At 41.1% G+C, this 17642-nt stretch overlaps 3 non-coding genes across 3 annotated transcripts; 1 reads left to right on the top strand and 2 right to left on the bottom strand.

The window, feature by feature from the left end:
* Window positions 1-10704: 10704 nt before the first annotated feature.
* On the top strand, window positions 10705-10786 carry TRNAS-UGA (transfer RNA serine (anticodon UGA)). The gene has a single exon. It is a non-coding gene; the product is annotated as a tRNA-Ser (tRNA).
* Window positions 10787-12797: 2011 nt separating this feature from the next.
* On the bottom strand, window positions 12798-12869 carry TRNAD-GUC (transfer RNA aspartic acid (anticodon GUC)). Its single transcript has one exon. It is a non-coding gene; the product is annotated as a tRNA-Asp (tRNA).
* Window positions 12870-13492: 623 nt separating this feature from the next.
* Window positions 13493-13574, bottom strand: TRNAS-AGA (transfer RNA serine (anticodon AGA)). Its single transcript has one exon. It is a non-coding gene; the product is annotated as a tRNA-Ser (tRNA).
* Between the last annotated feature and the right edge of the window lie 4068 nt (window positions 13575-17642).

Genomic DNA, 17642 nt, shown 5'->3' with positions numbered 1-17642 from the left:
ACAAGATAAGGGCGTAGTCTGTGGACTGGTTGTCTGGGTGGCCATACCATAGTGGAAGTAAAAGAAGAGCTGAGAAAAAGTTAAAGGATAGGCTGAGACCATGGATCAGGCCAGGGCTTCAAGGTGGTTTGTTTTAGGAGCACAAGTATCTGCTTTGAACTGTAAACATCAGGGAGCAACAAAAGTGACTTTGAGGAACTTAGGAGATTCTCATTGTCCTTTTGCCCTCAGTATAACTGAACATTTCTTTGTTCCCTGCCATGCTGAAGTTGGTTCTGCACCAGGAGCTACTGGTACCAGTCTTTGGGAATTGGTTTGGGAATTGTCTTCATGTTTGCTCATAGTCATTTTATTTATTTCCCAAAAAACAAAATGCTGATGGAAAATTCCTCTCCCTCAAATTCCCAATGTCAAGAAGTTAGTAGAGCAAAGATTTGTACAATATTTTTTTGCTCTGGACTCCAGATCATATTGAATAAAATCTAGGAAATCCCTTTCTCAGAAAGATGCCCCTAGATACACACATATACCATTTTGAAAACTATCTCAAGGTGTTCATGAAACACTTGAGGTCCATGTATCTCAGGCTAAGAATCCTCTGCATTTGATATTCCTCTCTATGTCATCTAGCGTAATTTTTAACTAATAAAAAATGAATTCTATAGGCAGAAATTAAGCATCATACTACTGAAGTAAAATTGTCTTTTAATTGTGCATGAACATTTAATTAATCTTGGTCTTGTAAATTAGGTCACAGGTGCACCCAAAACAAGCCAAAATACTAGTTAAACCAGTTCTCAGAGGGCTCTTCGGGTGTATATTCCTGACAGAGCAGTTTGGGGATACTTGATGCAGACATAAGTAGGTCAGATAGTGGAGAAGAACAGGCGCATATTTATCACAGGGTTATTGGACCTCTACTGAGATAATTTGTTATTGAGAATTTTACTGGTTTCTGTTTAGTGCTGATTCTATCCTGTTCAAACAAGGAAAGTATACACTTCAAAATCGCATTATATACATTTATTCATTAAGGACTAATTCTCAAACTTTGAACATCAGAGAGGCAGTCTCTTTCAGGTGCAACCCTCATGACTATACTATAGCTGATTTTGGACCCCATTCTCCCAAATTACTTCTTATGTAATTATTATCATTATAACAAATGTGCACAATACATTATTTTATAAGCCAAATGGATTGGCAAGATGTTTTTGTTTTGTTTTGTTTTGTTTTCTATCAAAACACAAAGAAGCAGGGGACTGGACGTGTCAGGGCTGACTCGCGGGCTGTGTAGGGCTCAGAGGGCCAGGGGACCCGGGTCTGGTGGATGGGAGGGCGCGGTCCTGGGGCCTTGGCGGCCGAGAGTGGGAGATGGCGGCGCGATGGAGCCCCGAGAACGTAGTGGTAGAGTTTCGTGACTCCCAGGCAACTGCGATGTCTGTGACTGTCTTGGGCAACATGCAGTGCTTTCTGGCGGCAGATTCTTATACATCGTCAATCTCGATGTCTCTTTCGAAGGTCACCGAAAGATCTGTCGCCAGAGCAAATGGAACATTGGAGCTGTGCAGTGGAAACTTCGTGACAGCTTTGTACACTATTTTTCAACTTCGGGGCGGAACCACTCTACAGACTGTCTGAGTCTGTTCTTGTCAGGAAAGGCAGTCTGCAGAAGGAAAGCGTCTGAGTAAAGAAAGAAGAGCAACTTCGTTGGCTTGAGAAGGAACAGAAAGCCGCCCTTCCCAGCCATTTCCAAAACAGGGTCTGACTTTTAACCATGGATGTCCGAGGTTGCACTGATTTTCAGGGCTATTCTGAAAGAGAAAGGGAGAGACAGTCTCCTGCCTTTCCACTCTCAACCTCTTTCCTGGGTGATAGAAGGGAGCTCTTTTAGTCGGTTTATACCTCAGTGCCCTTATTCCCCTCTCACCCTCAGCCCCTGATCGTCTACTCCAGAGATTTTTAACCTTGGCACTACTGGCAGGTTAGACCGGGTCATTCTTTGTGGTGGGGGTTGTTCTGTGCATTGTAGGAAGTTCAGTAGCATCCCTGGCCCCTACATACTATATCTCAGTAGTATCCTCCCCACCTCTTGTTATGACAATCAAAAATATCTCTAGACACTGTCAGATGTCCACTGGGAAGCAAAATCACCTCTGATTGGGAACCACTGATTTAGGCTGACACCTCAGTACTTATACTCAGTGGATTAACACTGCCATTTTTCAGGAGTGCTAAGGAAGACAGCCTTTTTTTGTTTATTTGTTTTTTCACAATTTATCATTTTAAAGTGAACAATTCAATACCCTTCACTACATTCACAGCGTTGTGTAAACACCACCTTTATCTAGTTCCAAAACATTTCTATCCCTCCAGGGTAAAACCCCTTACTCATTAAGCAGTTTCTCACCATTCCTCCCTCCCTCACAACCCCTGGCAACCACCCCAGTCTGCGTGCTGTCTCAATGGATTGACCTATTCTGGATCTTTCATATAAATAAAATCATAAGAAAAACAAAGAGGCACCGCATTTTCCTGTTCCAAACTCTCTCTAAACTGAATTTAGGTTTCCTAGTGGCAACTGTCCAGTTGCTTTTCACTCCTAGTTCTATGACCTTGGGCAAGGAACTTAATCTCTCTGTGTTTTAGTTTCCTCAACTGTAAAACTGGAATAAGAAGAACTCTTACGGGTTATTGAGAGAATTCAACGAGAACTTTGAACAGTGCCTGACACTTCATAAGCACAACTGATTGTGGTTGTTATTGTTGCCCTGCTCTCTCTTTCTCTCTTTCTCTTTTTTTTTTTTTTTGAGACAGAGTGTTGCTCTGTCACTCAGGCTAGTGTGATCTCAGCTCACTGCAACCTCTGCCTCCTGGATTCTAAGCCTTTCTCCTGCCTCAGCCTACGGAATAGCTGGGATTACAGGCACGCACCACCACTCCCGGCTAATTTTGTATTTTTGGTAGAGATGGGGATTCACCATGTTGGCCAGGCTGGTCTCAAACTCCTGACCTTAGCTGATTCACCCACCTCAGCCTCCTAAAGTGCTGGGATTACAGGCATGAGCCACCGCACCTGGCCGTCTTGCTATTTCTTGATTCCTCAATTTTAGACCTCGTGCTGTGTATCATCCAGGTACCCTGGCCCCATTCTGCATCTTGTTGCCTGCCCTGGCGCTGATCAGTATGGACATTTTCAATGGGCTTCTTTATCCTCTGACTCCTGCTTGAGTTTGGCCAAGAGAATACCTATGAGAGATCCAGAGGGAGGGTGAAGAGTGAGGCTGGTATATTTATCCTCTGGATCTGTTGGCTGCAGTCTGAATCCCCCAGGAAATGTCCCAACATCTGCCAGGAAGCCTCTCTACACAGCCCTCTCCAAAGAGCTGTAGGTCCCAGGCTCCATCTTATGCCCATCAAGCTCAAGGGTAGTGCGGATTACTAGCTCCAGTAATCCGCAAAACCCTTGTTATTGCCCTACATGCTGCCCATTTATTTGTAAATAATAATTTAAATAAATTATCCTCAACTTTTCTAGTTCAAGTAAACATTCCACTTCCTGCTCATGTCCTGATTGATACAGATGTCTAAAGACTTCCCACTCTGAAAGAAAAGATACATAGTTCTTCTATATAGCCTAAAACAAATACACTTATCTACCCTCATCTTTCAATGTATTTGTATCATAGTATTGTGGCTAAATAATGTTAAGTGTTTTCCTTATTATGTCCATAGAAATATTGTTCACTGCAGGATCACTTGTATACTGTAACTACATTCTCTTGTTTTTCCTGATTTGAAAATACTGCCTCTTTTGTTTGTTTACCTCCTTTCTGTGTTTCTAATACTAATTTGTCCTGCAACTCTCTTCCAGTGCTGCAAAATACTTCTGAATTTGGTCATTTTTCAGTTCCTTTTTTTAAAACTTGTCCAACCTGAACTGGTTAATCTCTAGGTCTGCTTTATAGAGATCATGCTGATGCTTCTCCATCGGCCGAAGAGGCAACCCCTTTACCGCTCACCTGTACTGAATTGTTTTTTTGTTAAGTCACAAATCTCTTGGTTTACTCCCTATTTTTGGTGGAGAAGATCCTCCAACAGCTTTCTGAGAAAAGAGAAATTTTTTGAGATTTTGCATTTGGCAATCTCAAGCCTGTTTGTGCTCAGATGCATTCCTAGCCACTCCCTTGGTCATCTCTGTAGTGCCAGTGTCTGGTCCCTGCCACTGCATTTCCACTGATGGCTGCTGACTTCTGCCTGAGTTCAGCCAATAGAAGACAATGAAGGAATATTGAGAGGTAGAGGGAAGAAGAAGTCAGGATATTTCTTGCTTTCCCTCCCTGTTTCTTGCAGCATTTCTGGCAGCAGTTGTGTCTCCTCCATGGCTCCAGATCCTCCCAGACCTGCCTGCTCCTGAGGGAGATCCCACCCCTTGGGTTCAGATTTCTACCTCCCACCCCAACTGGCTTCTTTGATCTTCCACCACCTCTGTAACCAATTCCCTGCATGAAAGACACTGGAGTTTAAGTCCTCATGAGGTCTCTGTTTCCTGCTTATGATCTAAAAAATATGATGCATTTCTGAAAATATATTTATTCAAACTTCATAAATGATTTTAGTTTGGTCAGGTAGGGATTTCTAGTGTGAAAATAATTTTATCTTAGAATTCTGTGAGCATTACTCCGTTGTGTTCTTGTTGTCAGTGTGGTAATGAATTTAAATGCCATTCTAAAATAGACACTCTGGATAATTCTTGGTTTTTTGTTTTGTTTTGCTTTTGTATTTGTTTTGTTTTGTTTTGTTTTTGTTTTTGTTTTTGTTTGTTTTGGTCCCTTGTGCTGGGCAGTAGGTGGATCCTTTGGATCCTTTTTAGGTTTAGAAAATTTAAAAGGCCAGGCGCGGTAGCTCATGCCTGTAATCCCAGCATTTTGGGAGGCCGAGGTGGGCGGATCACCAGAGGTCAGGAGTTCGAGACCAGCCTGACTAACATGCAGAAACCCCGTCTCTACTACAATTACAAAATTAGCTGGGCGTGGTGGTGCATGCCTGTAATCCCAGCTAGTTGGGAGGATGAGGCACAAGAATCACTTGAACCCGGGAGGTGGAGGTTGCAGTGAGCCAAGATCGCACCATTGCACTGCAGCCTGGGCAACAAGAGCAAAACTCAAAACTCCATCTCAAAAAAATAAATTTAAAAAAAATGAAAAAAATTTAAAAAAACAAAGAGAAAAGAAAATTTTATTGCATTCATTAATAGTTTTCCCTATTTTCTTTGTTGTCTTTCCATGAAACTTTCAATCACGTTGTTGAAACTTCTAGACTTGTCTTCTAATTTTCTTATCTTTTATTCTATTTTTCCATCTTTCTTTTTTGTCCCTTTTTGTGGGAAATGTTCTCAACTTTGTCTTCTAACCCTTCTGTTAAACTTTTTTCTATCATCATATTTGTTATTTTCTTTTCTCTTCTGAGATAGGGTCTTACTTTGTCACCCAGGCCAGAGTGATCTCGGCTCACTGCAGCCTCAGCCTCCCAGGCTCAAACGATCCTCCTGCTTCAGCCTGTCAAGTAGCTGGGACTACAGGTGTGTGCCAGCACGCCTGGTTAATTTTTTTGTATTTTTCGTGGATATGGGGTTTTGCCATGTTGCCCAGGCTTCTTTTCCTTTTTTTTTTTTTAATATTATTCTTTAGAGATATTTATTTAGGATTAAAAGGAAGGATTTTTTTAAAAAAATTAGAATGGTGGCCAAAGGGAAAAGCACATTTCTTTTGCTCCTTTAGATGTTGCCCTTTGATGTAACTATAGTACATTCAAGTGGACCTGTCCACTAGGAGGATTCAGGAGAGAAGTCAGGCTTGGAGATAAAGATCCAGTTGTCATCTTCATGGAGATTGCCAAGGAGGGGAATGATGGAAACATGAGAAAAAGGCTGCTGACAGTCTTGGAAATAACTTAGTGGTCTCAGCTTCTGCTGCAGCAACTTGGGGGTTCCTTTCTGGTCAGACACCTTCTGGAAATTTTTGTTTTTAATGAATTGAGATTTTACACCTTCACCTTCAATTTGCAGTTTAATACCTTCAGCATGGGCAGGGTGATCAATATACCCTGTAGATTCAAACCACAGTGGCGTGGTCCGCAGCCATACTCTCAGAGCTTCCCTAACACTACATAATTTTCTTGGCTGACATACTCCTGCCCCATGCCCATATTTGTTATTTTCAAGGGTTCTTGTTCCCTTTAATGCTCTTTAAAAAGTAATAGCATCTTAGTGAGCTATGACAGCACCACTGCACTCCAGCCTGGGCCACAGAATGAGACCCCGTCTTGAAATGATAATAATAATAACAGAATAGTATCTTCTTATTCTCATATATACAGAATGCTTTCTTATTTCCCTGAGGATGTTTTCGTTTTTTGCTTCTGTTACCTATTTATCTCTATTTCCACCAGGCTCTCTTTCTTTCATTTGTTTGCCTTGGTACCTATCTTTTCTCCAATTTCTGGTGGCACATAGCAGTTCAGTCATATTTAGGAGGTAGACCCCTAAACCTAATTGGTACTATGGGCATGGTATGCCAATACATAGGCCTCATTCTAGAATGATTGTGTATGATAGGCCATTTCAATCCAGACCCTTGATATGTCCATATCCACGGGTCAGTTTTCTTATGATGGTCCATTTTCTTGGGGAGCAGAGTCTTTCAATCTTCTGCATGTTTAGGGCTAGAGGTAGAGAAAGCTTAGCTGTCCATACTTTCTGAAACAGAAAGGGAGCTTCAGGTGTCCTAAAGAGACTTTCATTCCATCTCCCAATTTTCAACATGCGCTTCACTCCCAATTTCAATTATACCTGGTATCCTTAAGTCAAGAGCATCTCCGGAGCTTTTTTTCCCAAAATAAACCCTCTATGAAGGAGGGGCAGTACAGACTAATGAGCCTAAGGTTACTTGATTCTAACAACTCTTTTTGTTTGTTTGTTTGTTTGTTTTTGAGATGGACTCTTGCTCTGTTCCCCAGGCTGGAGTGCAATGGCACGATCTCAGCTCACTGCAACCTCCGCCTCCCAGGTTGAAGCGATTCTCATGCCTCAGCCTCCCAAGTAGCTGGGATCACAAGCGCACGTCACCACACCTGGCTAATTTTTGTATTTTTAGTAGAGACGGGGGTTTCACCATGTTGGTCAGGCTGGTCTTGAACTCCCGACCTCGTGATCCACCCACCTCGGCCTCCCAAAGGGCAGGGATTACAGGCATGAGCCACCGCGCCCGGCCAGTTCTTCCAACTCTTAAGACTTTCCAGGAATCTGTGATGTCAGCTTCATTATTGTCGGCTTCCCACCTTGCAAACAGTTAGGTTTCAGCTTTATCCACTCTAATTCAATTACTATTTATCCAACTCCCTTCTGTCTCCCAAATTTTGTTGATAACTGTGGTATCCACCTAAATTCATGTTTCCTCCTCCATAGTACAGTGTTGTCTGTGGGAATAAGCTACCCAGCCAAAGTCTGTACTTACCAGGTCTCCTTACACCTCAGTGAGGGCACATGATTAGTTATAATCAATAAATCATGAATGCAAGTAGCTTGTTTTTCTCCAGGCCTTTAAGAAGTGTGCACTTTCTCAAGCTTTAGGGGATAATAGATTCATAAGATGGAAGAGGCCTGGAACCTTGAATCACCACAAGGACACAAAACAGGTTCCTCTTTCTTTGCTGACACAAGAATCTGCAATCGACTGTTACATGAGTAAGACATAAATCTCAGGCCGAGGCGGGCGGATCACCTGAGGTCGGGAGTTTGAGACCAGCCTGACCAACATGGAGAAACCCCCGTCTCTACTAAAATTACAAAAAATTAGCCGGGCGCGGTGGCGCATGCCTGTAATCCCAGCTACTTGGGAGGCTGAGGCAGGAGAATCGCTAGAACTCGGGAGGCGGAGGTTGCGGTGAGCCGAGATGGCGCCATTGCACTCCAGCCTGGGTAACAAGAGCGAAACTCCGTCTCAAAAAAAAAAGACAGAAATTTCCATTGCATCAAGCTACTTTAATTTGGGAAGCCAACAATGTTTTTTACTGTCTGTTATTTGCTTTCATGCTCTCAGAATCATTGTAGGTTTACACATTTTTGAATTGCTTTTACTGTCAACTTATGGGCATCTTAAGAAAGCAAAAATAAAGTCCTGGGTTTCACTACCATTTTAACCAGAAGTCCCCTTGAACAATGTGACCACTTGAGCCAAATGTTTGACTACTGAGTAACATCAAAGTGCTTGTGTCTAGGGACTACCTTTTCCCTGTTCCAGCAATAAAATACTATTTCTGCCCCTTCGTTTTTAAACCTGAATAATGATGTTTGCTTCACATAGTAGAAAAACAAAGAAAAAAACCCATTATGATCCTACAACCCAGACACAAATGGTAATGCATTGGTGTATTCTCCCACACCTCCCAAATACGTATAATGCAAAAATTTTACTTGAGGTTATACAATATATGCATTTAAAAAATTCTCCTCTTTTCATTTAACATTATATCACATGCTTCTTGCCTGAACTATCACAATCTTTTCGAAAATACTGTTATTTATTTATTTATTTTTGTTATCCACTAGTAAGAGTTGCAAAATATCGTTTTTATTGGCTTTGTAGCATTTTTCCAGGTAGATTCCCATTGTTGGAAATGTTTGTTATTTTAATTATTTCATTATTATAACAAAATATCCTAAGTGTCTTTGAACATAAATGATTTCTTTTAGTTTGGATTGTTTCGCTAAGTGAGTTTTCTTCAAAATGAAGTGAGTCAGCTGGGCGCGGTGGCTCACACCTGTTATCCCAGCACTTTGGGAGGCCGAGGCAGGCAGATCACAAGGTCAGGAGTTCAAGACCATCTGGCCAACATGATGAAACTAAAAATACAGAAAAAGAAAATAGCTGGACATGGTGGTGCATACCTGTAATCCCAGCTACTCGAGAGGCTGAGGCAGGAGAATCTCTTGAACCAGGGAGTTGGAGGTTGCAGTGAGCCAAGGTCCTGCCACTGCACTCCAAGCCTGGTGACAGAGCAAGACTCCATCTCAAGGAAAAAGAAAAAAAGAAGTGAGTCACCATTTGCACGAGCTTCCTGGTGGAATGGAGAAGTGCTAAGGCAGCAACAGCAAGGATCTTGTTCCAAGAACATGGGTAAGGGAGCTGATTAGTTTCCTAAGACTGCCCTAACAAATTACCATAAACTGGGTAACTTAAAAAGACAGATTTATTCTTAAGATTTTGGCCGGGTTGGTTGTTTTCTAGGTGCTCTGAGGGAAAATCTGAGACCTCTTTCCTTGCTCCTAATGGTTGAAGAAAATCCTTGGCATTCTTGGTTTGTAATTGCATCACTCCAGTCTCTGCCTCCCTCTCAACATAGCTTTTGAACTAGTGACTATGTGTCTGTGTCTCTAAATTTCTCACTTCCTATAAGGACAGCAGTCACTGGATTACTGGATTTAGAGCCTACCTGAATCCAGCATGATCTTCTCTTAACTTGATTAAATCAGCGAAGACTGTTTTCAAATAGGTCACACTCACAGGTACCACAGGTTAGGATTTCAGCATATCTTTCTGGACAACACAATGCAATTCACTTCAGGAGCAACTGCCTTTTTGTCTGCCCTAAACGAAAATGCATGTGGGAAAACTGTATCTGCAAGAGAGTTCGAGGGTCTCAGGTGTAAAAGAGATTCTCCCGTTTGTATCTGAAAGTCTGTCTGAATCTACTTGGTGGTACTTTGGCCAAGCATTTCAATTCCCAGAACTCAAAGCTGTAATCCCTGAGATTCCCCATTAAAGAATAAACAATAAAAGCCTGGTTCTGTAGTGTTTTCCTGAACCAACAGTCTTTAATCCTAGGGGGTAAAAAGGTATTAATATAGCTAGATTTAATGTGGCATTCACAAGCTCTTTTACGTTAGGAGGGACAGACAATGTTCTCAAGCTGCAAAATTTTGGAAAACATGTTATCTAAGCTTCTCCATATTCCCCTGGCTCCTGGGACTGCCTGCTTCCCTCCCTGGGGAAGGTGAAAAGGAGTGAGTTTTCCTGAGAGGATGGAGACCTTCCCATCAACTTTTTCTTCAGAGGGTCCACGAGGGCTAGGTCTTCCCTGCCCCTTCTCATCCTGCACCCCTGCTCAAATTGGGTTTCAACGAATTCTTTAAGCCAGAGAAAGGACAAAGCAGTTCAAAGCTGTTGAAGATATTTCTGGTTTAGTATTCAATACTGAAAGCAAAAGCAAATGACTCCAAGGTCATAATTCCTTCAAATTTCCTCTAGCAGGTTTCCTGTGCCATTGTCATTTGGGGCTGTGAAGCTACTAGGATCAGACCCTCAGCTCCAAACTCCCTTTCTGCTGGTTTCTCACAAATACCTGTGAACAGGTGCATCAACCGTGACTAGCAAGTGGAGTTCTAGGGGGAGAGAAAATCCAAGTCTCTTGTCTCAGAATGCTCCTTTGAACTCCACTTTTCTCAACTGAATTCCAATTCACTATGGATGACTTATTTCATCTAAAAGCTGGAAGCTCTTAATGCACCTAGAAAATTCTTTGTTACTAGACTTAGTAACCAGGCATCAAAATATCTTTGACTGTAGTATCTACTTACCATACTACCCAAGAATGGCACACTGCTCACATCTTCAAAAGCTTCAACCAAGAACGTTACACACGTACGTAGTCGTGGCCGAGTGGTTAAGGCGATGGACTTGAAATCCATTGGGGTTTCCCCGCGCAGGTTCGAATCCTGTCGGCTACGGTTTGGTTTTAGCCTGACTTCTCCCAAATAGTTTACTTCCAATTGCTCCCCAAAGGCAACTGAGTCTCCTGGATTACAATTGTGTCTTCTCCTTTGGTAACACTGCGTTGAACTCTGCATTCTAGCTGTCATCATCATTATTAACCCTGCGTTGTAGTTTACCTCTTTCTCTGAGTCCATTACTTTCCTCCTCCTCCAACATCCGAGACAACCGTGTCTCGAGTAAGAAAGAATCTATTGCTGTGGTGTAAACACCGCCTAACGTTAATCCTGATTTGAGGAAGGCAATTCTCTTTTCCTCACCTACAAGCTCTGAGAATCGAAGTCAGACTCCATCGAGTTTTCTCTGTAGATAAGTCTAAGTTGCTTGTCTGGTGTGTGAAGATTTTGCCTATAGTGTATTAAGTGTTTTGTTAGCCCAAGTTTAGGGACTGTCATTCAACAGCAACAAGGCATTACCTGTTTTGCAGCAATAACAATGATTGTGATTGTAGCTTCAATATAAATCGTTGGTTTGTAGACAGTACCACACACACTGTATCTTCTCGGCCTAAAAATTCGAGAGCCCAAGAATGGGAAAGGTTTATTAAACCACAGGAAGTGGATGTTAAAGCTAGCCTCTGGCTGCCAAGCCCTTATTATTTTTATTCTATTGATTTTGTTAAATGTCTTTATCTTACAGCTTAGAAAAATTCAAGGTGAAGTTCTCTGGCCCCAGTCTATTCTTCCTATCTTCTCCAGCACATTCAAAGACCAAGAACACTTATCTGGGCTTTACAGTAGATTCAGGAAACAGTGTAACTTCAGACACTCAGTACTTTGGTTCTCATACAGAATAAAGTTGGGAAGAAAAGGTCGAGGGAGAAGACGAAAAGATGTGGAAAAACAAGAAAACGGAAGAGAGGAGAAAGGCCAGGAGATGGAAGGAATGGAACAAAAGAGAAGCTAGCAGGGTGCCAAATATAGGAATGTTCTCACCCCTCTTGCCCACTTTTATTCTGAGTTTCCTCTGTCTTAACAACCCCTAAATGCCCTTGCTCTTGCTCTGACAGGCAACTTTCCACTATCTCCACTCTTTGAAATCAGCCCCTGATGTCAAGGCACTTCTTAAAGTCCAATTCCTCCACAGAGGCATTTGTATTGTTTCCAGTTTGGCTATTATAACTAGTGCTGCCATGAATATTCTTGTACATGTATTTCAGTGAATATAAATAAATATTTTTGTTGGAGAGATATACTTATGGGTGGAATTACAGAGTCACAGTACATGTATACATTCAAGATTTAATATATAATGCTAAGTCATTCTCGCAAGTGATTGAGCCAATTTACACCCCCTGAGCAAGTATCACATTGTCCTGATTGCTATGGCTTTTTAAGTACCCCCCCCCCCATTTCAGGTAGCTCAATTTTTATTTTAAATCTGACATACATTCACTAACACATTGCCTGAAGCTTCAGATATTGTTGAAAGCAGCAGTGTTGACATTCCTCATGTGCTCCTGAAACTTGGGAATCTCCTCAAAAGTCTGTGGCCACTTTGTCATCTTCCCTCATACATTTGATCGACATCTTGTGGATTCTATAGTTTGGAGTTGCCCAGGTCAGCCATTGCAGCTGGGGCATACACGAGCCCCCAGCTGGGCCATGTCGATATCTTCATTCCAAGATTTGATGTCTAGAAGGATGGAGGACTTGAACATTTACATGAGCTTTTTGACCATGCAAATAAGAGGCAGATGCTAGACAACTGTATTCTCGTTAACTTTTAATGAGTACATTTTGTGTCATTTAAACCTAGATTCTCCTGTGGGCCTTAAAGTAACTGTGACTTTGAGGTTTCAGAATTGACTGGAATGTTTCTCTGATCAGAGCAGCGGTCTTAGGAGTGAGGAAAGTCGAGAGGGTCCAGTGGCAGTTAAGGAGGAATGGCAGAGGGGTCCCACCGCAGCTCTGCTCTCAGAGCCAGGTAGGGGCCATCAGTGGGCAGAAGATGCAAAAAGCAACTTTTCTCCCCGTCGGGGAATCGAACCCCGGCCTCCCGCGTGACAGGCGGGTATACTCACCACTATACTAACGAGGAAGAACTCGGCATCACTAAGTTTTGACTACCTCTAATAAACTTAAGTACTCTTGCCCACTTTTTTAAGTCTGTAAGTTTGTATTCTACTAAATTGATTATACTTGGCGAATTTACACTTTAATCTGCCGCCTAAGCCAAAACGACGGGGTCTGTCAGGACAGCCTGCTCTTTCGATTGTGGTGGTGTCGAGATCTCTGACAGTGTTTCTAGTCATTTGCAACCAGCGAGACCGGGTGACCAAAGCAGTTGAACCATTGATTCCACAGAAACTGATAATTGACCAAAGACTTGGACCTCTGACTAGGACTAAATTTCCATGAAGAGGAAAGCACTATCAAGACTTGTAACAGGTATAGGCTTCAGGAGGGTTTGGAAGGCAGGGAAACGAGAGGCGTCCCCAAGAACCGTACAAAGGTACCGCTAAAGGGAAAATGACCAGGTATCTGCTAATTAAGGCACCCATAATCTTATGAAAATAGTAGGTATTCAGTAACTTCCACCCTCCATTGTTGTGGGGTTTCAGGATCGGGGAAGTACCAAACAAATTCAGTTCGCAACACGTGAGTTGGCTTAAATTTCTTTCTTCTAAATTTTCTGTTGTTAATTATCTAAAACCTGGAACTCGTAGTCGGCAGGATTCGAACCTGCGCGGGGAGACCCCAATGGATTTCTAGTCCATCGCCTTAACCACTCGGCCACGACTACACGGAATCGCAACGTTTTTTTTCACGGTATAGACATGACAAAATGCAAATCAGGATAATTACTATCTAGGTACAAGAAAATGGGCTTTGTGAGTTGAACGCAAACTTTCAGGTACAACGAGAGTTTGGTTAAAAAAAAAAAAAACCAAAAAAGCCAACCTCCTGTGCCACCTGGACAAGAGCACTGAAATGAGAGTACTCCCGCGTGAGGATGAGCATCATCAGCGTTCCAAACAGAATACAAACTTCACGTTAGTAAACAGTGAGCGAGCTCCCGTCGGCGCCCGGAAGTAGGCTGTGGTCTGAGCTCTGGCAGTGGAGTCTCTGCAACTGGAACTAAACTTTGCTAATTAAGAAGTGGACTGAGACCCTAACTTACGGCCTCCACTTATCTATTGCCTTTGAACAGCCTGTCTTCCGATAGCCCTGGACACTTGTAGGTAATTGAAGACAGAGTGGAAGATTGCATAACTTGTGGGAAATCAGCACTTTGATCAAAGTGGAAAATGGGCAGAAACAGCTGGTGATTTACATGATTTACATGGTTACGATGCAAGGATGTCCACTGTGGCATTGTTTGTATATAGCATGTAAATATGCTAACTAGTAAGGGAATGGTGTGATGCATTCCTATCACAGGGTACTATGCAGCTGTTAAAGAATTAGATTCTTATCGTTTTACTTGGAAATGTGTGTAAACTTTAATCCACAAAATAGCGAACATAAATAGTTCTATTTATATCGAATGAACCCCCAAATTAAAGTCCATTAAAAACATCCGAAGGGACGCTCACCAATCTAACAAAAGAGCAAAATGGAATGTAAGTGAGAGATTAAAATATCAATTTCGATTACTTTTGTATTCTTTACATTTGTCATAAAAACAATCTGCATTATTTATATAATTGGAAAATTAAAAATGGAAAAACAGACTGCATTAATTATATAATTGGAAAATTAAAAATGGAAAAACAGGCTAAAATATGCCATTGCATACTTACGCATTTAAAAACTGGTTGTGTAAAAACAAAAAAGTTAATACTAATTTATCTGAGGTGTTGAATCATAGCTCCTCATCGTTTTCTTCTTTTAGCTCTTCTCTCTTTCAAATTTTCAAGCAAAGTATATGTATTTATTTGTATTTTTACTTGAAGTGTTCCCACTCTTCCTTAAGACTTGTAGTCTTAAGATGATTGTAATACCTTGTTATCTGTTTGAAGAAATAAGGAGTGGTGTGGCATTGATATTGAACCAGTAAAAATAATGCTACTATCTAACTATTCTAAATTTCAGATTTTAGAAAATGCCTTCACATTCAGGATCTCATGTAACTCTCAGAACAGTTCCATGAGGTGCTGCCACCCACTTTTACAATAAGAAAAATGTCCGGATAAGAGAAGTTTGTACATTCACAGGGCTACCGAGTATTGAAATCAAAGCATCTTACTCTGTATCAATTACTCTTTCCTTATAGAGATGGAAAATGACACCTTTAAGAAAAGAAAGGCACAGTCCTCTCAGCATTCAAAGGATAAATCCCACTTGGTCGCAGCATATCACCCTTTTTAAAAATTGCTGATTCAATTTGCTAACATTTGTTAAGAATATTTACACCTATTTTCATGAGGAACATTGGTTTGTAATTTTTTTTTTTCTCAAACTGTGATCTGGTGTTTGTTCACTTTGTTTTTGCTGAGGTAGGGCTATTTCATTTTTTATTTTTTATGGTAGCTTATTTTATTGAGGTAAAATATATATGTTTAATTTACCATCTTTACCATTTTTAAGTGTACAGTTCAGTAGAAATAAATACATTTATATTCTTTGTTTCCCTTCATCCCTCCCAAGTTTTGATATCAACTAATATTCAATTCATAAAATGAGTAGGAAAGTGTTCTCTACTTTTCCAGTTTCTGGAAAAGTTTATGTACACATGATATTATTTCCTCTTTAAATGTTTGGTAGACTCCACCAATGAAGCCATCTAGGCCTGGATTTTTCTTTTAGAGAGGTTTTTAATTATAAATTATATTTTTAACAGTTATATTACAATTCAGATTATTTCTTGAGTGGGTTTTAGTAGTTTCTACCTTTTGAGAAATTGATATATTTCATCTAATTTGTCAAATTAATTGGCATATTATCCAAAATATTCTTTTATTTTTTGTATAATCTAGGTAAATGTCCCCTGTTTCTTTCCTGCTACATTTATTTTCTGAGCAGTCCGACTGGAGATTTATCGATATTATTCATCTTTTCAAAGCACTGGTTTTTAGATTTCATCGATCTTCTCTATTGTTTTTCTATTTCATTCTCTTTTGCTCTTTAATATTTGTTCTTTTCCACTTACTTTGAATTTAATTTACTCTTATTTTTCTCGTTTGTTAAGGTGAAACTATAGATGATTGATTGACACTTTTTTTTTTTTTAAGGGTCTGGCTCTGTCACCCAGGCTGGGGAGCAGCTGGGGTGTAGTGGCACGATTTCTGCTTGCTGCAGCCTCCACTTCTCCAGCTCAAGCATTCTTCCCACCTCAGCCTCCTGAGTAGCTGGGACTGCAGTCACCCGCCAGCCACCAGCCTGGCTTGTCCCTCCCTCCCTCTCTTCCTTCCTTCCTCTCTCCCTTTCTCTCTCTCTTTCTCTCTCTCTCTCCCTCCCTCCCTTCCTTCCCTCCCTCTGACCTTTCTTTCTTTCTCTCTCCCTCCCTCCCTTCCTTCCTTCCCTCCCTCCGACCTTTCTTTCTCTCTCTCTCCCTCCCTCCTTTCTTTCCATCCCTCCTTCCCTCCTTCTCTTTTCTTTTCTTCCTTTCTTTCCTTCCTTCCTTCTCTCTCCTTCCTTCCCTTCCTTCCTTCCTTTCCTTCTTTCTCTTTCTTTCTTTCTTTCTCTCTCTCTCTCTCTCTTTCTTTCTTTCCTGTTTTCCTGTTCTTCTGGTAGAGACGGGATCTCGCCATGCTGCCCAGGCTGGTCTCAAATCCCTGGGCTCAAGCACTCCTCCTGCCTCAGCCCCTCAAAGTGCTGGGATTACAAGCATGAGCCACAGCACCTGGCCACTTTTTTCATAATAAGCTTTTTTTCTTTTTTCTATAAAAGCTTTTTTTCTATGAAAAGCTTTAGCTGCATTTTGTTATATTTTGTTACCATTTTTATTTAGTTCAAAATAATTTAAATTTCCCTTGTGATATATTATTTGGTTTTAGATTATTTTGTTTAATTTCTGTTAATTGATTTCTGGTTTAATTCTGTTGTGGTCACAAAATATACTTTCTGTAATTTCAGTCCTTTTAAGCTTACTGTGACTTATTTTTTAGTCCAAAATAAGGTCTGTCTTGGTAAGTATTCTATGAGCGCTTGAAAATAAAGTTTTCTGTTATTGCTGAGAAAAGCGTTATATAAATGTTAATGAGGTCAAATTTGTGGTAATGTGGTTCAAATCTTCTGTATTCGTACTGAATTTTCAGACTACTTGTTCTATCAATTACTGAGAAAGAAGTGTTAAAATTTCCAACTATCAGCCTGGCTCAGTGGCTCACGCCTGTAATCCCAGCACTTTGGGAGGCCAAGGGGGGTGGATCACCTGAGGTCAGGAATTTGAGACCAGCCTGACCAACGTAGTGAAATCCCGTCTCTACTAAAAATACAAAAATTAGCTGGGTGTGGTGGTGGGCACCTGTAATCCCAGCTACTCAGGAGGCTGAGGCAGGAGAATCACTTGAACCCGGGAGGCGGAGGTTGCAGTGAGCCGAGATGGCACCACTGTGCTCCAGCCTGGGCAACAGAGCAAGACTGTCTCAAAAAATAAATAAATAAATAAATAAATAATAAAAAATATAATTTCCAACTGTATTTGAGTAATTTTTCTATTTCTCCTTGCAGTTTAGTAGGTTTTGCTACACATATTTTGAAGCACTATTTGTAGGTGCATACATGTAGGGTTGTTGTGGCAGCTTCTTGGTGCATTGACCTCTTTATCATTATTAAATGTTCCTCTTAATCTGATTATAGGCAGTAAATAGGGCAATTTCTTTCTCATTTTTTCCGTTTTCCCAGGTATCAAAATTAGTCACTGCCT

Source organism: Pan paniscus, chromosome 5 (assembly GCF_029289425.2).
Source record: "Pan paniscus chromosome 5, NHGRI_mPanPan1-v2.0_pri, whole genome shotgun sequence".
Classification (NCBI taxonomy): domain Eukaryota; kingdom Metazoa; phylum Chordata; class Mammalia; order Primates; family Hominidae; genus Pan; species Pan paniscus.
This window is presented reverse-complemented; position numbering and strand designations above follow the sequence as displayed.